Raw genomic sequence first — 23,260 nt, forward strand, 5'->3', positions numbered from 1 at the left:
TAGACGAGAATCATCATGCACAAACATCACACGACGTTGACACATTACGGCACAGATAAAAAAAAACCGCACGCAACAAAAAAAAAAAACAAAAAAAAAAAACGAGCACCTCCTGGATTGATAGCCGAAGTCTAACTCGGATAGGCGTGGTCATCCACAGGTTACTGCACGACCAAAAAATACCAATAAAAAACATATAATGGCAACCCTCTAACGATCGATCGGTGCCAACCGTAGTCGGATCCGCGAGAAAATCACGTACCGAAAACCACCAATGGCATCAAGTCCACGCCTCGCAATGCCACACCTAGCTACCGGCTCCACCTATATGCCGATCGCAGCGCCACACGGGCCGTAGACGCGGCATTCTTGGGCACTATTCAGAGCGAGACAGCAACACAGCTGAGCCGTTCGTTTCCCGGACGATTTCCCCCAACCGGTCATTAAGTGTTTAAATCCAACGCGAGTTGGTTGTGTCGGATTTCTCTACGGAGGGGAACGCTATTAAAATATCCACAAGCATTATCTTTAATTGGACGGAGTTGTGTGTCTGTGTGCGTTCGAGATTCGCGTAATTTTTTGTTTTTCGTTTTTTTTTTTTGTTTTCAGTTATATATTTTTTTTGTTTTTCGATTCGCTCGTCCCGTGACTGTTCTCTCGTTTGATGACTGTTATCGGCCGTGTTTAGTGATCGGTTGTGATTTGAGCGGTGGTCGGTTGTTGAAAATGACCTCGATAACCTGACGTAACGGGTTTTCATTGAACCGATTCGACTCTAAATTCGAGATTACGGAAAATGACACCACGTGCTCAGCGAATAATGCAAGCCTAATTGATAACCAATTACGTCGCCCGTCCTTATTCTTTATAATTGCTACATAACAATTTAGCGTGCTCCGCCCCGGCCCAGTGTTTAACTTCCCAACGTTTTTAATTAGAAACATTCCAGAAAAAAAATATTCGAATCTCGATTCTAATTCTAGAATTGGCCGTTGCATATTTCGAAAAGTAACTGTTTGCGTTCCGAATTCAAAAATCGCGCCTGTGTTTAATAAATACGTGTGTGTTTGATATTAACTTAAAAAATAAATAAATAAATAAATTGTGAGACGTTATTTGTGGTGTCGATATTAATAATAGTGAAGTGATGCTGTGTTTGTTCGCTTGATTAAAATTAAAACCGTGAGTACATGATAATTTTTTTCCGAACAATAATAAAAATAATTAATTTAGCATATTACGTAATGTTTTTTTGTATGTCTTAAAACCCGATTGTGGTTTCACGTATGACCCAAAATAGACACTGCTATCCATTAAACGAACTTAAATGATCTTAGTCTTGTTTCTAACTAACTACCAGAGATACAGCATGCCTCTTAAAACATATAAACGTATTTTTAAATTTCAAACAAACTAAAACACGAAAGACATTTTTACTATAAAACATTTAAAGAATACTACGCAGCTTGTTGTAAAATTTTAAATAACCAGTCAAACCCGGTTCGCTTTGATGAGCGATTTTCGATTCGCTCTTCATTCGATCGCTACCAAACTTCACAAGAACACCCGCTAGGCTTATGTAAAGATTACCTGAAAATTTCATCAGGATCGGTCCAGTCATTTCGGAGTACATAGGGAAAATACAGACATCGACATGCATTAATGATGAGGAAAATTTGCACAAGGCCTTAATCTTTAGGCCTATTTGTCCGTACAAAAAAGTATTTATTATATATATTTGCAGTTTGCATTAAAAAAAAGGAATTCAAAGCTTGAGTATTCCGGAATCTCTTACGTTTAGCGTTTTATCTTATCTTATCGTGAATATAATTACTATTATCACTTTATGTCCTATGTCCAACAGTGGAATTCGGTGGGCTGATAGTTAGACCACTTTACAGTTACCGTGGTCACGACGAAAGATTCTTAGACGCATAGTGAACGAAGACAAAAAAATCGCGAAATTTCTTACTTGATCCTAAAAGTAATTTTAATTATGTTTTTTTTTACGATGAACATTAGATATTACGAAAAAATATGAATTGTCTATTTTAAAACGTATTAAGGCTAAATTTATAACTGTCTTAAAAAAGAAAAGAAATAGGTTAACTTATAACAAGGAAATTCCAATAGGATTACCTATTCAATCTTTTAGGTGGCAACGATTAGTTTCATAATACAACACAACAAAACCTACTGAGTTTCTCGCCGGATATTCTCAGCGGGTCGCGATTCCGATCCAGCGGTAGATTCAGCGAAGCACTGCTTTCGCTAGGGCTAGTGTTAGCAACGACGTCAGGCTTAGCCCTGTGAGCTCACCTACCGATTCATAAGTAGCTAGGCTACAAACTATGAGGTAGAAAAAAAAGCTTTTAAAAATATAGGATCAAGTCTTTAAGCTCTCATACAATTCGTTAAGCTATTTAAATATGTATCTATTAATAACACTTACTTAAGTACTTAATTACCACGAAAAATGTAAAATATTCGAAACATTTTCACTGGTGGTAGGACCTCTTGTGAGTCCGCACGGGTAGGTACCACCGCCCCGCCTATTTCTGCCGTGAAGCAGTAATGCGTTTCGGTTTGAAGGGTGGGGTAGCCGTTGTAACTATACTGAGACCTTAGAACTTATATCTCAAGGTGGGTGGCGCATTTACGTTGTAGATGTCTATGGGCTCCAGTAACCACTTAATACCAGGTGGGCTGTGAGCTCGTCCCCCATCTAAGCAACAAAAAAAAAAAAAAAATTTTAATGACGATAAAAAACCGAAGATTAAGTCCGTAAAGTAATTGCAAACGCAGAAAGTAATTTTAAATAGATGAATAGTTAATAATGCGTTTATGTATTTGTTCGATCACAATATATTATCTTGTTCTTCTTATTCTGTAAGGCTTTAGGGGAACCGTATTCGAATAGACTAAAATAATATACAGTTTTTGGGGAGTGCTCTGAGGAATTGTTTGAGATGATACCGGCATCTCGTTTTACCATCGCACCGCCCGCCACCGGAGTAGAGTTCATCCGTACTATCTGGAGCCACTGCGGTCATCCACAGTGCGTTTCCAGAGGTCTTTTTTGCTACGTACCATCCGGCTATGGAATGAGCTCCCCTCCACGGTGTTTCCCGAGCGCTATGACATGTCCTTCTTCAAACGAGGCTTGTGGAAAGTATTAAGCGGTAGGCAGCGGCTTGGCTCTGCCCCTAGCATTGCTGAAGTCCATGAGCGACGGTAACCACTCACCATCAGGTGGGCCGTATTCTCGTCTGCCTACAAGGGTAATAAAAAAATATATTTATAACTTCGCTCTAATATCCTCCTCGGTATGGACAGTTTATACAAAAAAGGATGAAGATAACTGTCATTCCGATGTGCAATTTAAGTTTCTATTGTTAATTCTAAAACTACATAAATTAATTAAAAAGTTACGGGTTCGCTTGAGCTGCATATCACGCGGTTATTTATCGTATTGGGATATGAATTTTGAGGCTATTAAATCGATTATGTGTCCTCCTCCGCTCGATACGTCGTATTCCTCAGTGCTGAGGGTCGTGACCTTTACTTTTGTTAGGACTATGTTCCTCCATTCCTTTCTGTCCTCCGCGCAGTGGATACCGACATTGATGCTGGAATCCAAAGTCGTCTTAATCTGTCCGGACCAGAGCATGGGACTACGCCCACTAGGTCTCTTTCCTTCCACTTTACCGGTGATGAGAAGTCTTTCGAGATTGTCAGTTTTCTCTCTAAAATCCTAGGTAGGCAAAATGGCGGAGAGTCTTATGTGTAAATAATTGCTTTATTAAAAGTGTATACAATATCTTTGAAATATAACTAGCCGCGCTCTGGCATTCACTAAAATCGTGTGATTTACCGTGCAAGTAATTTAAGTCGTGGATTGAAGAACGTCGGGCCTATTTCTGCCGTGAAATAGTCCTGCGTTTGGATTTGAAGTATGTAGCACTCAGTATACCATTATAAAATTGATAATTCGATCCGAATTTCGGTTCTAATGGGTCGAAAACTGTACGCAATACGTGCTATGTTAAAAATGGTGGTAGGACGTCTTGTGAGTCCGCACGGGTAGGTACCATCACATGGCCTATTTCTACCGTGAATGCGTTTAGGTTTGAAGGCTGGGGCAGCTGTTGTACTGTGGCCTTAGAACTCTTGTCTCGAGATGGGTGGCGGCATTTACACTGTAGATGTCTATGGGCCACGGTAGCTACTTGATACCAGGTAGGCTGTGAGCTCGTCCACTAATCTAAGCAATTAAAAAAAACTAATTGCGCGCCACTAATCTTGCTTTGTTGGTAGTGCGACAGAAACCTATCCTAATATGCCAAAAAAACTGTGCCAATGATCTCTCATCGGACGTATTGCTTAGAAACGCGTAGGAGATAAAAACACAACGACTCTTATGTAAATAGCAAATCTATTGTATTAAAACTAGCTTGATAAAAAACTCTATGTCGGAAGAAAGCTTCAAAGGAGTTTTGGGACCACTTTTTTTTTAATCTAACCGCTACTGGAGCCTACAGAAACTAGAATATAAGGTCCACCTTAAGACAAGAAATTTATAGGTTTATTAGTTCCTAGGACGTCTGATGCTTGTCAATGAAATAGCCAAAGTGCCGGTGCCAAAAGTAAAGTCGCTGATAAAAAAATTAATATCAAACAAAATCCTAACAACATTTAAAACTAACAACACACTTATCTCTACTCTCTCATAAACATAATTAACGATTTGACAAATATCCCAAAACACTCAATTCTAAGTCACGTTTGATAAAGGCAGGATCACGCCGAAGCCCGAAAACAATTCCGAATCCATTGTCGAATCTCGAATACGAAGCATCAAAGGGGCCGAAAAGCGAAAAAGACGAAACGGCCGCGGAATCCAGATCCTAGCGCAAAAACTTAGACGTATTCGTTTAACGAAACACAAACGTGGGTGTCCGTTGATGTCATAATTATTTTTTAAGCGTAAACAGAGACGCAAAGGGATTTTATTCGATTAAATGAGATATAATCGTTTCGCGCTTAATTTCGGATGCTTCTGGATTCGTTTCTTTATTTGAAATTCGCGTCAACAAGAATTCTGATTTAAAAAAAAAACAATTGACATTAACTTAATTGACATTGACGTTTCTTTACACGCAGAAAGAGGGAATGACATTAAGTCTGACGTATTGTTTGATTTAGGAATCCATTAATTCATTCTTACAACACGGTCTACTTTAAAAATAACTTAATTCGTTGCAAGTAATTTCTGTTTGTCTCTAGCTTTACAAATGGAGGTAATATTCCTTTTCCTACTTCCATTATGTGTCTTATCTGTGCATTCTTCTAATGTATATAGTTTATTGTCTTTTTTATATTATCTAATGATGTATACATATTTAATTTTATTCTTATTATATATGTATTTTCATATATCCTCTAACTTCCTAATCTTTCTCTTCCGAATCCGATCCTGTTTTTTTTTTTTTATTACGTAGTTTCCCAACCTTTTAATTGGCTCTGTGGCAAATGCGCAAGCCGCGCGAGCCAACGATCTAACAAAAGAAGAAGAAGTGGCTATCAAATCTCCGTTTACATCTCTAGATAGAGGCTGAAGTTTCAATAGATTATAACTACTGTTTCATCCTTTAAGCTGAGACACAGTGATGAGACTTCTTCATAGTAGAATTACTGCTATTTCCCGCGCGGGAAATGAATCTGTCACTAAGCAACACCAAAGAGTGTTTAATATTTCATAAATCGATACAGTAGCTGAAATTTTATTTGTAACAAAGAACACATTAGGTATCTTTTTAATACCTACGCTTTTATTAGCTTCAGACGTAAGTATGTATGTTAGTATGTAACGAATTTGAATTTGAATTTGAATTTGAAATAAAAAAAATTGAAAAATTTGAAATTAAACTAAAAAATGAAAAAGGACGAAAGAATATTATCAAAATAACCCTTCTACTCATATCTGTTCATAAAATATTTATAACTACTGATACCAGCACCCCACGCTTTTTTTACAATAAAATTAATTTTTTCTTACACTATTTTTAATTCAAATTTATTAAAATATATTTTCAATTTTTTAGTTGAATCTTCTATAAAAGCGTATTTTGTTAGTTTTTTTAAACTATTATTTTTATTTAAATACATCATATTTGACGTTTAAAAGCCAATTAAAAATAACTAGTGGTCCCGCAGTGGTCGAAATTCAACTATAATTAATTGGAATTGTAAGTTTGTACACTATTATGATTGTATTTTATACTTCTATAATCACAAATTTCTCCAAGGCTACACTATAAAAAATATTAACAAAGGCAAATAATATTTAATCTATACTCAATTTGACAACAGACGTCAAGAACAAAAGTTTCACAATAAATAGTATGCATGCGTGTGTGCGTCAAATACATGGTATGTAGTGTGTGTAATGTTTTCTTTATTGATTTAATGTATTTTTTATGCATCATTTTAAAAAAATATTAGCATTGTGCACTTCTTCTCTATATTCTCTATAAGTGTGGAAAATTTCATACTCCTCCGTCCGCGCAATTTTCGTAAAAAGGGATACAAAGTTTTTGCTTCACGTATTAATTAAAAATAATTATTTTAAAGTTGTCAAGTTAATTCAATTAGTTCAAAATGTTTCTACAAATCTACTGACTTTAGTTGAGCGCATGAATCAAATGAATTAGAATAACAAAGAGAATCTTTAAAATAGCTTGTCGTAGATGACACGTTATTGACGTGTCAATATAGATGAGTGTCAAAGTGACAGACAAACAGATTATATCTTTGTTGAACGACACCTTCCGTGACAGTAGCCATAGATTATACACTTAATATATTTGAACAGTAGCGACTTGATATTAACACGCTTTTATTAGCTTTGTATTTATTTAAGTTTTGTTTAATATGTGACGGAATCTTTGAACATCATTTCCATTGACTTCAATACGTCTGATAAACTCGACAATTCGCACACGCGTCAAGGACCGTTGACGATACAATAGTTTTATAACTTCGCTCTAACATCCTGACCGGGGTCGACAGTTTGAACAAAAAAAGATGCAATTTACTGTTATTTCTATGTTTTTTTATTCATTGCATAAGCGGGTGGACGAACTCACAGCCCACCTGGTGTTAAGCGGTTACCGGAGCCCATAGACATCTACAACGCAAATGCTGTCACCCATCTTAAGATATAAATACTAAGGTCTCTTCAAACCGAAACGCATTACTGCTTCACGGCATGAATAGCGGGGTGGTGGTACCTACCCGTGCAGACTCAAAAGAGCTCCTACCACCACTCCACACATCCATCGCAACATTCGCATCTCTGCTGCATGCAATCGCCTTTTTGTGCGATAGAATTAACTCAAACATCCACCATCTCAGAGCTCATTCTTCGTTCTCAACTAAATCGTGGAGACTGTCATCTTACGTTGTTGATCTTTTTTTTTTATTGCTTATATGTGTGGACGAGCTCACAGCCCACCTGGTGCTAAGTGGTTACTGGAGCCCATAGACATCTACAGCGTAAATGCGCCACACACCTTGAGATATAAGTTCTAAGGTCTCAAGTATAGTTACAACGGCTGCCCCACCCTTCAAACCGAAACGCATTACTGCTTCACGGCAGAAATAGGCGGAGCGGTGGTACCTACTCGTGCGGGCTTACAAGAGGTCCTACCACCAGTAAAAATCTCTCTCGATTAAATAGCTTGTGAGGATTATCTTTAATGTAAAGTCGGAAATAAATGCTGTCCCGTCAATTGAAGCTATGAATACAATCGCTCCTATTGTTTAAGTGGCTTCAAAAAAGCTAAGGTTATTAGAAATCGACTGTTTTTAATGCGTTCTAGAACTTTCTTCTAGGTCAACTGTTGATTCGACGATACATTTTTTTGTCATTTGAAAACTCTACACGTGTGGTCTCCGGCTTATAAAGATTCGACTGTTTTGATTTATCCGTGATAATGCGTATTTGATTGGCTCGGACTAGGTTGATGATGTTTTCTCGTTATGGTCACTCCGTTGAATTTCTATTTTCTTTTTGTTTGAATTTTTATCGGATTCAACTCGCCTCCCTTTAAAAGTAGCTGGTAATTGATGGATCTAGATGAATGCGAATAAAGAGTGCTGAAGGTTTTTTATTGCTCTTCCTGATTGAACGCGCGAATACTATTCCGTTACCAATTTTCTCCCTACCTTGGGTAGCCTAAAGAGCTATTACAGCTACTCTCAAAATGGTAGGTGAGCTCACAGCTTCAATCTTAAAGATTTGCTAACACGCCGAAGTCGTCATGGCTTATTGGATAATACAAAATAATAAATCGGAAAGTCGGAAATAATAAACTGAAAATCGCTTCCAGATCATTCCAATTTAAAAAATTAAATTACATTAATATTAATCATGCGTTATTCTTTGTCTTTCTCCAATCGTAAGTATTTTCAGACTTTTTGGCGGGAGCCCGACGAGTGAAGTTGTATGATTTGTTTTATTTTGTCTATTTAGTGTTTCTTCAGATTTAAATGTGTAATAACGGTGGTTTATTAACTGTTTAATATCTGTGAAAGTGCACAAATGTGGGAAAATGAAACAAAGCTGCTGGACGTAACTTTTCGGGATCTTCCAAAAAGTTCACTAAAAAAATCTTAGTAAATGACCACCATTTTAGTGAGATTATATTTCATCCCATATCATCTTATCTTATTTCATTTAATTTCATCCCAGTTGATTAATGTCTCAAATTAATCATCTTTATTTCATTTCACTCCATATTATCATTTTTCATAAAATTAAGAATATAAATTTAAATAAGATATTACTTAAAGGTCTTAGTTACCAGATTATAAAAACCCTAAAAAACGACAGTGTCAGAACTAAGTTCGTATTTAAGACTTTTATGTTTAAGTTTGTCTATGTTTCTGTTTGCTCTTTATAGGTAGGGGATATAAAAACCATTATAAAACAGCCGATTAATAAATAATTGATATGTAATTGAATCAATATGTCGCTTTTCAGCTGACGTTCGGTATTAACAGTGTTGCCATATGAATAAGAATTACAAAATACTGAATAATATTTCGAGTTACTTAATTGGAAATTTAAAAACATTAATATACTAATGTCTTCGGTTTTTGCTAGTCCCTAGACCCAATTAAAATACTTTTACAGCTAAATCTTATATTTTTTATTCTTATTATATTATTTTATTTCCAATGCTTTTAATACTTTACTGTATTAGTAGTCGCGGACGATTAAGCCGTAAATGTTAATTTTAATTCATTAATAAGTCATAAAAAAGTTTGTTTGATCGGATAGTCTATAAGTATAAGCGTCTTATTGTCATGTTTCGTGTGTATGAGTGTGTTTTTTTTTATTGCCCTTGTAAGCAGATAAGCTTACGATGATGAATGGTTACCTTACTAAGTGGTGAGGTGGTGACAGCAGTTATACAGAAGAAAGAGAACAATTGAGTCGACTATTATCAAAGCCGGCAATGTGACTTTTGGATAATTATTGGTAAATCAGAAAAACGAATTATTGACTTTGTATTCCATTGGCAGTCACAAAACTCTTCTGAACGACATCTTAGATAAATAACAGGTTAACTATTAACCTTTATTTAATGCAGGTTTTGAACCGTATTCTTTGAAGGAGACGATTATATTCAAATAAATCTGTATTGACATATCAATAACATTTTTTTGTCCAAATGCACAGATTGCCACCTTTGATAATAGACGACTCAATTATGCTATTTCAAAAAATATTTCTTTTATTTCGCCATTAATGTTTCGTTTATATCTCTTGTAAAAAACTTATACTTTAAGTAATACGCCTTATTACGAAAACATTTCTATACAATTTTATGAAATCTACGGACATGTTCGTGAGCGTTTCACGAGATTTTATTTGGAAATGGTAGATATTTAAAACGAATTTATCTGGCAACCCCGTGTAATTGCGAAACTACCGTCAGAACAGAACTACCGAACGAAGTGGCGGCTCGCTTCACAAATGAATAACGTTTGCCTCTTAAATGTCATTCAAAACGAACGAGTCTCGTGTAATGATAAAAAAAAACATACGTATCTTAACCTGTTTTATTAACCGACATAAAATAATCTATATATTAATACGTAAAGCAAAAACTTTGTATCCCTTTTTATGAAAATTGCGCGGACGGAGGAGTATGAAATTTTCCACACTTATAGAGAATATAGAGAAGAAGTGCACAATGCTAATATTTTTTTGAAATAATGCATAAAAGATACATTAAATCAATAAGAAAAACATTACACACACTACACACCATGTATTTGACGCACACACGCATGCATACTATTTATTGTCAAACTTTTTTTCTTGACGTCTGTGGTCAAATTGAGAATAGATTAAATATTGTTTGTCTTTATTAATATTTTTTATAGTGTAGCCTTGGCGAAGTTTGTGATTATAGAAATATAAAATACAATCCTAATAGTGTACAAACTTACAATTCCAATTAATTATAGTCGAATTTCGACTACTGCGGGACCTCTAGTAATTCTAATAACGCGCTTGTAAAAATGAAAATGCTTGTCGTGTCGCACGTATATGATAGTTTGAGGGATAGTATCTTGCTTATTGCTCATAATAGGGGGGGGGGGGGGTAGTTCACGGTCCACATGGTCTGGAGCCCGTAGACATCAACAAACGTAAATGCCGCCATCCACCTTGAGAAATGAGTTCTAAGTCTCCGTTTTTACAGTACAACGGCTGCCCCAGCCTTCAAACCGAAACGCATTACTGCGTCACGGCAGAAATAGGCAGGGTGGTGGTACCTAACCGTGCTGGCTCACAAAACGCCACACCATCATATAGATTATCAATAAGTGTTCTTTTTTCTTCATTATATTCTCTTGGATTTACTAGAATTTGTTTTTCTGTTGCAAAGACTCGTTGCTTATCGTACAAAAAACTTATATATCGCTGTAATTGTAAAAAAAGTTGATTGAAATTTACAAGTAAATGTCCTTGGCGGATCCGTCGCTATTGCCACTAAGACGCCTGTTTATTCACGTAGGAGTTATGCGTCTACACCCGGATTCTAATCTCGACAGTTTTGTCTTCAATAAAGCGTGGGTTATCCAGCACGTTTTCCCAATTATTTCTTTGATTGATTTTATTTTAATTATTTGATTTTAAATCCCATCCCAGTACTAAAATTGAATCATGCAATAATAATAATAAATGTAACACAAATTTCAAATAAATAAAGTACTGTGAAATCGATTCTCCTAGAAAAAAGTTGAATTAGCAATCCAATTCACAACGTTCTTCATTTTTAAATCTGCTAAAATGTTACTACCAGAAACTTCATTAAGGTCGATGCACCTGGTGAATATTTCTGTTTTTCTGGGCGAGAAAATCATTCCGTGCCCTTTTCTATATCCCTAACAGAGGGCATACGCAACTTCTTTGTTGATCAGTTAAGTGGTTTGGATGCGAAACACACATACTTTTGGATTTGGTTAGTTACCGATTTAGAGTCTACACAGCATCGGTCCTATTTAGTTCTGTCGCCAAGCGGTCGTGAATAAACTAATAGGAATTTCGACTTCACCACAGTGGATGAACCACATTGCGATATCAACTTTTATATCTTGGACAGCGAAATAATAACTGATACAATTCACCGTCAACACCCTGACGGCTCACGGCACACGCTGACGTTCGAAACGAAGATAGAAAACGCGTATTAAACAAATGCTGACGCTAAATTTCCACAAGGCAAAGAATTTTCAAACGAAGAATTTTCTAATGGCAACGAACAATGTTTTTTTTGCTGTTATCCGCGACTTTATCTCACGCTAATCTACCGCGCGTCAGATCCGACGCTGGCTCGATAGTAGAAACATTCTTTGTCTGAACTCACCAATGATTTTAGATAACGGTCTAATTCGTTTTTCGGTTAACGTAACGTAAATGAGAAAATCGATTTGATTCTTGCGTACCGACGAGATATTTGAAATTTCAAATTGTGCGCCCACAGAGCTACGAAATCCCATACTTGTGACAATATAATATTATATTATATTGTCACTCCTGTAAACCAATGGTAGTATTGTCGCAATGGAATTTTCAATCGATTTTTCGTAATTCTCGGCTTAGGCGTTTTTTCAAAACTAAATTTTCGCTAAATATTTTTTGTACTAAACATCCAAAATTAATTTGGTAAATTGAATTTAAAATTTCTGGTCTTTTTTATGGTCCATAGCGTTAAGTGGTCATTGCCGCCTCCGAACTTGAGAAATGAGGTTTTTTTTTTAGGATTGAAGGCTTACTGCTGGCCCGGAGGCCTTTCCAGATGAGAAATGAGGTTTGAGTATCAATAGTAAAATACTGCGATTACGTAAGCCGATATTATTGTCCCTAGTAAACTTCATCGAGTTTTAAAAAACGGAAAACGGATATGCATAAGGTAGCGGCGAATAAAAAACACAGTGGACATTTAAAATCGATAATCATCCAACCGATGTTCACAGTAATACTCGGTAATCGATATGCAGCCTGTAATCGATACATTAAAACACGAATTAACGTTAATACTCATTGTAAAATTCAAATCGTACAAGGTGTTATTGCGAAGTGGTATTTTTATAGTTTTTCTATTGCATTAATAGAGGGCGTGTTTTGTGTCGAGCCGGTATTTATTTTTATTGCTTAGATGGATGGACGAGCTCACAGCCCACCTGGTGTTAAGTGGTTACTGGAGCCCATGGACATCTATAACGTAAATGCGCCACCCACCTTGAGATATAAGTTCTAAGATCTCAGTATAGTTACAACGGCTAGCCCTCCCTTCGAACCGAAACGCATTACTGCTTCACGGCAGAAATAGGGCGGTGTTACCTACCCGTGTGGACTCACAAGAGGTCTATAACTAGTAATTACGCAAATTATAATTTTGCGGTTTTGATTTTTATTACACGATGTCATTCCTTCATCATGGAAGTCACTTGTGAACATTTGTTGAGTACGTATTTCATTAGAAAACTTTGGTACTCGCCTGCGGGATTCGAACACCGGTGCATCGCTCAATACGAATGTACTGGACGTCTTATCCTTTAGGCCACGACGAGTATTCTAGGCTACCATCGAATAGCAATAAAAAAAAGTTTACAATTATATTTTAGATTTTCGAATGATAAAAATTTCACATTTTATTCGGTTTCCTGACACTCTAACAAGCTTATGTTTTATGTGTTCATATCAAATGACACTACGTGCTCACCTCAGTTTTTGTACACGCCTGAATAAAGATGAAGAAGTGTTTGCAAATATACCTGAACCGTTGCTAAAAATATTTAGATTGACGATGTTGCAATGTGCAAGCAATGTGAAATTCCCACTCTGTGAATGATTTTGCCTTTGCTATTTGGCTACACGGTTATTTAACATAAGGTAGGTACAGTCGAACATCAATGAATTTAAATGAATAAAATATTAAAGTTGACAGTCAAGTCCGCATTTATAATTCTATTGATTTGTGACGTTTTCGCGCCCCAACTAATGCGGCCATTATTAGCGGCCATTACGCGAAGGATATAACTACAAAATGGCGCCCGCTGTGACACGCGACCGACGAACTGTCTAGCTGATTTTTAAGCGGATTGCATTTCTATTGTTGTGGAGTGTCGTATTGATAATGAAAATATTAGGGGAGCTTATTTAGGGCACGTAATCAGAATGTTCACACTTTTAATTTTTTTTGTTAAATTGGAAAATATCAGAGTTCCGAGAAAATGTAAGGTCTACGTTCCATTTTATGTTATACATTATTTTTCCGCGAACAAAGCGTAGTGGCTTAGTGAATCCGTTAACTCACTACTATCATGTTATGGTGGGCAGGAGTCCCATATTATGCCCGTTTGCCCATTTGGCCCAAATATCTTCGAGAATCGGCCCCCGGGCCAAATAAAGATTCGTAACTATACGAAACTTACCTGAGGATAACACCTCCCATGTATTATTTTAGAATAACACAGCTATCTATGACTAGCAGATGATTTTTTTTTCTTTATAACCCAAAAACGTGTTTGCGAACCAATATATCTATACTAATATTATAAAACTGAAGAGTTTTTTTGTTTGAGCGCGCTAATCTCAGGAACTACTACTGGTCTGATTTGAAAAAATATTTTAGTGTTAGATAGCTCATTTATTGAGGAAGGCTATAGGCTACATAGCATCACGGTAAGGCCAATACAAGTGGAGCACCAATAAAGAATGTTTCAAAATAGGGATTTAAATAGCTCCTTAACATTCTATAATTCAAAAATATTTTCACTTTCTACGTAAATGAAGTGGGGAGTAAAATTTAGCGTTATGCCAAAGTAACTATTCCACGCGGACGAAGTCGCGGGCAAAAGCTAGTGTTAAATAAACGTAACCCAAAAATATAGGAAAGCAATCCCATGAGGGATAATCTATTTTACAAAAAATATTTCACAATAGACCTATAATAAATATTTGTATTATAGAACTCATGTCTCAACGTGGCGTCTACGTTAGTGACGTTTATGGACTCTTAAAAATGCTAAAATTATTGGATCGCGAGCCTTAGCGTTTCGGAGTCAATTAAAAAAGTATGGATCGCAAAACGCGCAGCATCAGCTGCAAGCGAAACAATACCACCGTGCTCTTAGTTCAAGGCATCCAAATACGTCAAACGGAAAATTCTTAGCCACGAATAATTACTTTTTGCTTGGCTTTAGTTAAGTATTTTGTATTAGCATTCATTATCACAATTAAACCTATTTTTACGGTTTAAGTTTAGGTTTGTTTTTTAATATTATTAATTTTACTAGTGGTAGGAGCTCTGGTGAGTTTTTTTTTTTATGATTGAAAGATTACTGGTGGCCCGGAGGCCTTTCCAGTTTCACCAGGACACGTGAGCGAGCAAAGGCTCAGCCAGGAGAGGTGGGATTTGCTAACAGCTACCCGAGCGCCTCCGAAGGAGACCTAACAGCTCAAGAGTAGCTGCTTCGCGAATGAATCTACTACCGGATCGGAATCGCGACCCGCTGAGAAGATCCGGCGAGAAACTCAGCGAGATGATTCATGGGTTAGGTTGCACGGCGAACTCTTTGTCGAGTTCGACGAGTACGATTACCGAGGTCCCTAAGCCTGCTCCTAGTGTTAGAGCTGAAGGCGTCTAATGCAAAGGTTATTGGATCTGATGGATCCGTAAGGACGTGTCTAGGGCGTCGACGGTGACTGGCTCCTGCGTGATCAGGATTCGGGGAGTAGTCAGCGGCGGCAACGATAAGGCGATTATCACTCTGGTGAGTCTGCGCGGGTAGGTACCACCGCCCTGCCTATTTCTCCCGTGAAGCAGTAATGCGTTTCGGTTTGAAGGGTGGGGCAGCCGTTGTAACTATACTTGAGACCTTTAGAACTTATATCTCAAGGTGGGTGGTAGATTTACGTCGTAGATGTCTATGGGCTCCGGTAACTACTTAACACCAGGTGGGCTGTGGGCTCGTCCACCCATAGCAATAAAAAATGTTGGTGGGCAATTACTTTTTTTTGTCCCTACCTAAGCTGATCTAAGCTGATAGCCTTGAGAGGCTATGTCAGTGTAACCTAACAAGTAGATGAGCTCACGGGGCTCAAACCTGACAATGTTGCTAACACTAATCTTAGCAAGAGCAGTGCTTCGCAGAATTAGAAATTACGTGTTTAGCGCGACGTCGACTGTTTACCATTCGTTCCGCAAGATCGGGAATATATTGGCAACCACAGTACGCGGGTATTAATACTAAGAGAATTCTTGAAAATCGAACACTTAATTGGCCATTTGTAGGACTAAGATAAGAATGAGTAGAAGTTTCGCGACCACCAAAACTGTACAGTATTCGAAATGACAGAAACAATAATAATAATAATAAGATTGTTTCTGTCATCTACTCGTATGGTGAGGAGGTTTCTCACTCTTAAACCCTAACCACTGGTGGCTTGTGTCGTAGACACCGCCATCTGCGGTAATCTATTCTATTAATATATATATTTTTTAAATTGTATTTTGAAAAATGAAAGTGAAACCCGCAAAATTATAATTTGCGTAATTACTGGTGGTAGGACCTCTTGTGAGTCCGCGCGGGTGGGTACCACCGCCCTGCCTATTTCTGCCGTGAAGCAGTAATGCGTTTCGGTTTGAAGGGTGGGGCAGCCGTTTGTAACTATACTTGAGACCTTAGAACTTGTATCTCAAGGTGGGTGGCGCATTTACGTTGTGGATGTCTATGGGCTCCAGTAACCACTTAACACCAGGTGGGCTGTGAGCTCGTCCACCCATCTAAGCAATAAAAAAAAAAAAAAAATTATCTTTTTTTTAAATAGTGTATAATTAATAAGATTTTAAATAAATATAGATTATGGTAATTATAATAATTCATTTATTTATCGGATAATAATTTTACACATTTCAGATACACATATGCATATGGAATATTTCAATATTAATAAACGTTAAAATACTTAATTGTGTTTTCTGTGACATAATAAGAAAACAACGTTACACATTTACAACGTATAAAGCCTCTAAAATCTGTTTTAAAATTAATATTAAAACTATAATATTAATATTAATATAAATGCTAAACAGTAAACAGTATTAATAAACTATATAAAACTGCACTCTCTTTTCACTGAATGCAAGACTTCACTACATGACACTGAAGAAAAATCCTTTTTAAAAACTAATACGTTTTTAATAATATAGGTTTTTCTTTACACACATTTAAGTCAAAATTAAATTAAAAATAGAAAGAATACAATATAGAAAATAAAATAAGCAAAGAATAATAATAAACAAGTGGAGGCCTTATCAACTAAGAATATCATAATATTTATAAGCATTACTTAGGATGTAGTGACATTAAAAAAACGCAATTTTAAACCGTAATCTTATACATTTAAACGAGCAATTCTTGTATATTAATATATATATATGTAATCTGAATCTCGGAAACGGCTCCAACGATTTTCATAAAATTTAGTATACAGGGGATTTCGAGGCCGATAAATCGATCTAGCTACGATTTATTTTCAGGAAATGTAGTTTTATTTGTGTTTTCAACAATCAACTCTTCCCGACATCTATTGGCGAATAATAATACTATTTTTCTTAATTGAGGGCAACTAACCGCTTTAAAGACACAACAAGATGGCGTTATCAAAAACTCATCTAGTAATAGTAATAATTAGAACGTATAGATATTGTAGAATTACAAAGTCATTCATGCATTAATCAGTTAGCTTTAAGACTGACGTCACCGAACGATAGCTTCATGGGGGCCATAATTTATGAACACCATCAGTTCCCATGGAGCCCTTCGATTCGCATCAATGGTTTCGTTGTACTAAGTATAGCTTCGTCAAGTACAGAGCACTTGTTCGTAAACTCCGTTAATAAATACTAGATGATGAACGAGCTTTCCTCGGTTTTTTTTTTTTGATAACGCCATCTTGTTGTGTCTTTAAAGCGGTTAGTTGCTCTCAATTAAGAAAAATAGTATTATTATTCGCCAATAGATGTCGCGAAGAGTTGATTATTGAAAATACGAATAAATCATCATTTTCTGAAAATAAATCGTAGCTAGATCGATTTATCGCCCCCGAAATCCTCTGTATACTAAATTTTATGAAAATCGTTGGAGCCGTTTCCGAGATTCAGATTATATAGTTATATTATTATACAAGAATTGCTTGGATAAAGGTATAAGATAGTTAGAGGATTTCGAATTAAGGTCGGTTGCTTCGTTATAATGTTCGGCTCTGTTTTACGTATAGTTTTTCTAACAAAAAAGCTCGAGAGAGCTCGTAAAGAGTAACATTAGAAAACTCCGCGTAAAAAAAAGCACAACTTTTCTCATGATCGTTTTGGATCAACGCTCATAATGAACAAGAAACTTAACGTTTGTAGATAGAACGCGTCGAAATCGGAAGACGATTTTTTTTAAATCGTATCGCCTAAATAAATAATAAATAAATATTTACTAACAATCACGCCACGTTAACTGGTCCCGTGATAAGTTCGTAAAGAACTTGTGTTACAGGTACCAGATAACGGAAATAAATGTAAGATTTTTATTATACACATACATATATTTAATATACATCCATAACCCCGGAAAAGACATTTATATTTATCATACAAATATCTTCCCTTGGCGGGATTCGAACCCGCAACCCCCTTGTGTAGTGACCATGTCACTTACCACTACACCAGACGTCCTAAATGTATTATAAATACTACGTTATTATTAGTACAAATAAATATTCAATGTCTAAGTCGACAATCAGTTCCAGCGCGGATTGTACCTTCTTGTCAGCATGGTAGGTCTTAGAAATGACACGAAATTAATGTTGCAGCTGTTATACTGTGAAATGTACAAAAGTGCCCTTGATCAATGTGAAAGGACTCTAATATAAAACAAATTAAGCACTACGATGTTTCGGAATATCGTGTCGTATCGTATTAATTCTAACCACATACGTAGCCCTACAGAATAAACATTACAAGTCATTAATTCTGAGTTGTTGTTGTTTTTTTTTTATTATTCGCCGCGATGAACTTCTAATTAGAAGTGTGCCAAGATTATAAATGGACAAGTCCTTAACGCGTCAATTTACTGGCTTCACCGGCTTCACGAATGAGGTATATCGATTTTATTTTGTAATCGATTTTAAAACGAATTCCTTCCTGCAATTCGTAGGTAAAAAAACTTTGCTAACATCAATTAGGTTTTGTTATTAAATGTGGTGTACTATTTTCTTCATTGTTGCCGTAAATGGACATGCTTAAATAAAAATTTTATTCGCATTCCTTTTTTTTATATTACCACTAGGTATATATTATTCAACATCTTTCAATCAATTTGGAAATTGATAAAAATTTTGTCAAACTAATTTTAATGATGGTATGCATAAGTTATTGAGTTCTGTGTTCAGCAGATTTTGACGTCTGGAATATAAAGATTAATTGTCCGTATTCTTAAAAATTTCAAACGCTTTCATTAATCGAATGATCGATATTAAAAAAATCGATACCACCGTATCGTGCAGCACTAGTTCTTTTTTCTTGCATATTTCATTAATAAGTTATCAGCATGCGAAATCTACAATTTCTCTTTCTTTCATTATTAGTCTCTTTTTTTTTGTCGTATTAACCGGGATCTAATTTTTTTCCATATCTGGGTGCTTTTTTCTATGGCTTCAAACTTGAAGCTTAAGGTTATTTCGCGTTGGTATTGTGTAGATTACTCAAAAGCGCCAAGGCACCTGCTTTGAAATGCAACTGTCACTTTTTTTTTTTTTTTTTTTTTTTTTTTTTTTTTTTTTTTTTTTTTTTTTTTTTTTTTTTGTCAGGAGGAAATCGCCGGACTTCCGCCCTTCCCTGGGGATGGAGGGCGGGGTATGTCGGAGTCGAACCGACTAAAACCTCCTGTCTCTCAACAACCAACGTCCAAACCTCGCATGAGACAAAACTCATGAAAAGGCAAAGGGGGGAAAGTGAAGCGTTTAGTGCGGAGCACATCTCTCCCATCACCCTCCCCCTCGGGACGCCGGACTGGTGGTCGTCGGCGCCACGACCACCAGCCCTCTCGGTCGGCAGGCTATCCGAAGCCCGCCTAGATGGCGCCGGTTAGAATGGTCTATCCTACGGAATACCCCGCTGGGTCAGAACCAGCGTGGGTTGAGGATAGCCGGCCTTCCATCACCCGGATGCTCATGCGTAAAACGCGTGCAGAGCAGCTTGCACGACGTCTTCTTAGGTCCCCCTCGCCGGTCCCCAGACCGACATATGAGGGGGACCCGAAACACTTAGAGGGCCAGGGCTTGGGCGAGATCCGCCTCCCTGGCCCCCGCTCGACGGCGGCGGGCCTGTGCGTCTCTCACGCGCCCCGCCGCCTCCTTCTGCGAGATGGTGCACTCGCAGAAGTCGAGCATCGCCTTCCACGACTCGTCGTCACCGAGCATCGATGCCACAACACTCGGCAACGACAAGTCGTTTCCTATTTTTGCGACGAGGACACGGCGCCACCCCTCCCATGCGGGGCAGGCGAAGAGCGTGTGCTCCACCGTGTCCAAGTCGCAACCACAATGGTGGCACTCTGCCGTCGGCTCGGCTCCGATCCGGTGCAGGAACTCACCGAAGCAACCATGCCCAGTGAGCACCTGCGTGAGCCGGAAAGTGAGGCGTCCTCTGTCACGATTCACCCAATTCACAAGAACCGGGTGAATCGCCTCGACGGTCCTACGACCAGCCGAAGGATCGGCCAGCCGTCTGGACCATGACTCCAGCACGGACCGCCGAGATTGGGCCTTCCGCGCTCTGACCACACTGGGGCTGGGACGTGCCACGCCCCGGGAACGAAGGTCAGCCCGCCACTGATAGTCAGCGGCGAGCGCCTCCGCCTCCAGGACCCAAGGCGGCGTCCCAGCCAGTACACACGCCGCCTCGAAGGAGATGGTGCGATAGCCACGGATGACCCTGACCGCGATGGTGCGTTGCGGCCGTTGCAGCAGCTTTGCTACCCCCACGGCCAGGGACTGGCCCCACACGGGCGCCCCGTATAGGGCCATTGATCGCACCACCCCCGTATAGAGACGGCGCGTCACCTGGTCAGGCCCCCCCACGTTGGGCAGAAGCCGGCTTAACGCGCCGGCCACCCAACAAACGAGGGACCAGGTTCTGAAAGTGAGCACGGAAGGTCCAACGACTGTCCAGAATGAGGCCGAGGTACTTCAACTGCACCCCGACCTCGATACGGACGCCTCCCACCATGATATGGGCATCGACAGGTGGCACTCTCCGGGGCCTGTGGAACCACATGGCCTCGGATTTACTGAGCGCCACGTCGAGGCCCAATCTCCTGATTTTGCCGACGACATGCGCCACCCCAGCGGTGGCAAGACGAGCAGACTCAGCAAAACTCCCCCCCCGGGCCACGATCAGCGTGTCGTCTGCGTAACAGATTACGCTTAGGCCCGGGAGGAGGGCACCCCTCAGTACCCAGTCATACCCGATGTTCCACAAAAGGGGGCCGAGCACCGACCCCTGTGGAACACCGCGCATGACCGGGAACCTGTGTACGATCCCACCGTGTCCGGTACACGTGACCGATCTGTCCTCCAAGTAGGAACCCACCAGTCGGCGAAGGTAGAGAGGCACTCCGTGTCTTTCCAGTGCCCCCCCTATCACGGACCAGGGCAGGGTGTTAAACGCATTGGCGATGTCGAGCGACACCGCCAAGGCCACCCCACCCCTGGAGACGGCTTCTTCCGAGAGAGCCCGTACGCGAAGGATCGCGTCCACCGTTGAGCGGCCCTCTCGAAAGCCATACTGCTCCGCCGACAGATCGGGTCCCACCCCGATCAGATGCTGAATGATGCGGGCCGCCAGAATGCGTTCCAGCAGCTTACCCACCTCATCCAGCAACACGATGGGACGGTACCCGGCGGCAGTATCCGCCGGGCGCCCCTCCTTTCTCAACAGCACGAGTCTGCCCGTCCTCCACGATGAAGGAAACCGTCCCGACTCGAGGCAGGAGTTGTAAAGCCTCAAGAGTCGGTCCCCCAGGGCACCAAGAGCCAAGACCCAAACCCGGCCATGGACGCCGTCCGGGCCGGGCGCCGTGTCCTTCGCGCACATTTTACGCACGGCCACATGGAGCTCCGCCCCCGTTATATGGGGCACCTCAGCAGGCAACTGTCACTTAGTGACTACGTATGATCGAGGATAAAAAATAACATCCGTCGCTAAAGACGTTTAGAACTCTTTCGTGACAAGGCGGTCTCCTGTCGCCTGCTTTTGTAGTGGCTTGACTCTAAAAAAAGGAAGTCGTTCTCAATTCGATTGTAATTTTTTAGTTGTGTCAGATTTTTTTTTCTGGAGTGACTTGTTATAGTGACGGGGAAATTGGATGGAAAATTAATGAAGTGCCCGAACATTTGGGTGCGGGACTGGGTGGCGAACTTCACTGGGCCACTGACCTTAAGTGGCTACAAATCTCACGAAAAGGTTTCAGACAGGCGTATCACGATCCTCAGCAATGAACGATTGAATGGAGGAGGAGGGAGAACTTTTCTTGGTGGACCAAGTATTACTGGTGATAGGACCTCTTGTGAGTCCGCACGGATAGGTACCACCGCCCTGCCTATTTCTGCCGTGAAGCAGTAATGCGTTTCGTTTTGAAGGGTGGGGCAGCGTTGTAACTATACTGAGACCTTAGAACTTATATCTCAACATGGGTGGCGCATTTACGTTCCCTTCAAGCCGAAACGCATTACTGCTTCACGGCAGAAATAGGCAAGATGGTGGTATCTACCCGCGCGGACTCACAAGAGGTCCTACCACCAGTAATTACGCAAATTATGATTTTGCGGGTTTCATTTTTAAATGATGGCATGACTAGATAGATCTATCTGTCACCATTTGTCCGATTGGATCGAAACTTGAAACTTAGACCGTTGGCTTTGACACTTCTGAATCTGTTTTTGTCACAATTTTGTTAACTTATCGTACAAAATTTTGAGTAATTTCACTTGTATTTAGGTAGAATACAATTTATTTCCAGGAGAACATAAGTATTCATTACAAATACTTATGTTTATTATTATAATCGTTCAACGATTTTACCTCTGATTCTTGATATCTCTCTATTTTTATGTATTCGTTTGTAGCGTAGTAGGTTTAATCATTGTGTCCGATTCTCCATAGAGGTCATACCACCAGTAATGTCTCCAGTACTATGTCCATTGCAACATGTCATTGGGAGATATTTCTCTGTTTCCTCTCTTCGCTTCTCTTTTAGTTCATCCGTTTTAGATTCTGCGACTCGAATTTCATTATTGTCAACATTTTCGGCCGTCTGGTGTAGTAGTTAGTGACATGGTCACTACACAAGGCGGTCACGGTTTCGAATCCCGCCAAGGGAAGATATTTGTATGATAAATATAAAATGTCTTTTCCGGGGTTATGGATATATATTAAATATATGTATGTGTATAACATAAATCTTACATTTATTTCCATTATCTGGTGTACCTGTAACACAAGTTCTTTACGAACTTATCACGGGACCAGTTAACGTGGCGTGATTTTTAGTTAATATTCATTTATTTATTTTACTAAAATTTAGATTTTCAATTAACCAAAAACATAAAAACAAACTTTAAATT

At 39.0% G+C, this 23,260-nt stretch overlaps 1 protein-coding gene across 7 annotated transcripts in view; it reads left to right on the forward strand.

Annotated features, from left to right (window-relative positions):
* The first annotated feature begins 435 nt into the window (after positions 1-435).
* Dll (homeotic protein distal-less) overlaps positions 436-23,260 on the forward strand; it is a 148,470-nt gene continuing 125,645 nt past the window's right edge. For 4 of the 7 annotated variants that reach the window (XM_028172823.2, XM_028172824.2, XM_028172826.2 and 1 more), the window contains exon 1: positions 438-1,182. The gene's annotated coding sequence lies outside the window, so the exon portion shown is untranslated. Of the gene's footprint in view, positions 1,183-23,260 lie in introns of all 7 variants that reach the window. The other 3 variants (XM_028172822.2, XM_028172825.2, XM_028172820.2) reach the window with 2 other exon arrangements.

The sequence above is a fragment of the Bombyx mandarina genome, chromosome 02, assembly GCF_030267445.1.
Source record: "Bombyx mandarina strain Sakado chromosome 02, ASM3026744v2".
NCBI lineage: Eukaryota > Metazoa > Arthropoda > Insecta > Lepidoptera > Bombycidae > Bombyx > Bombyx mandarina.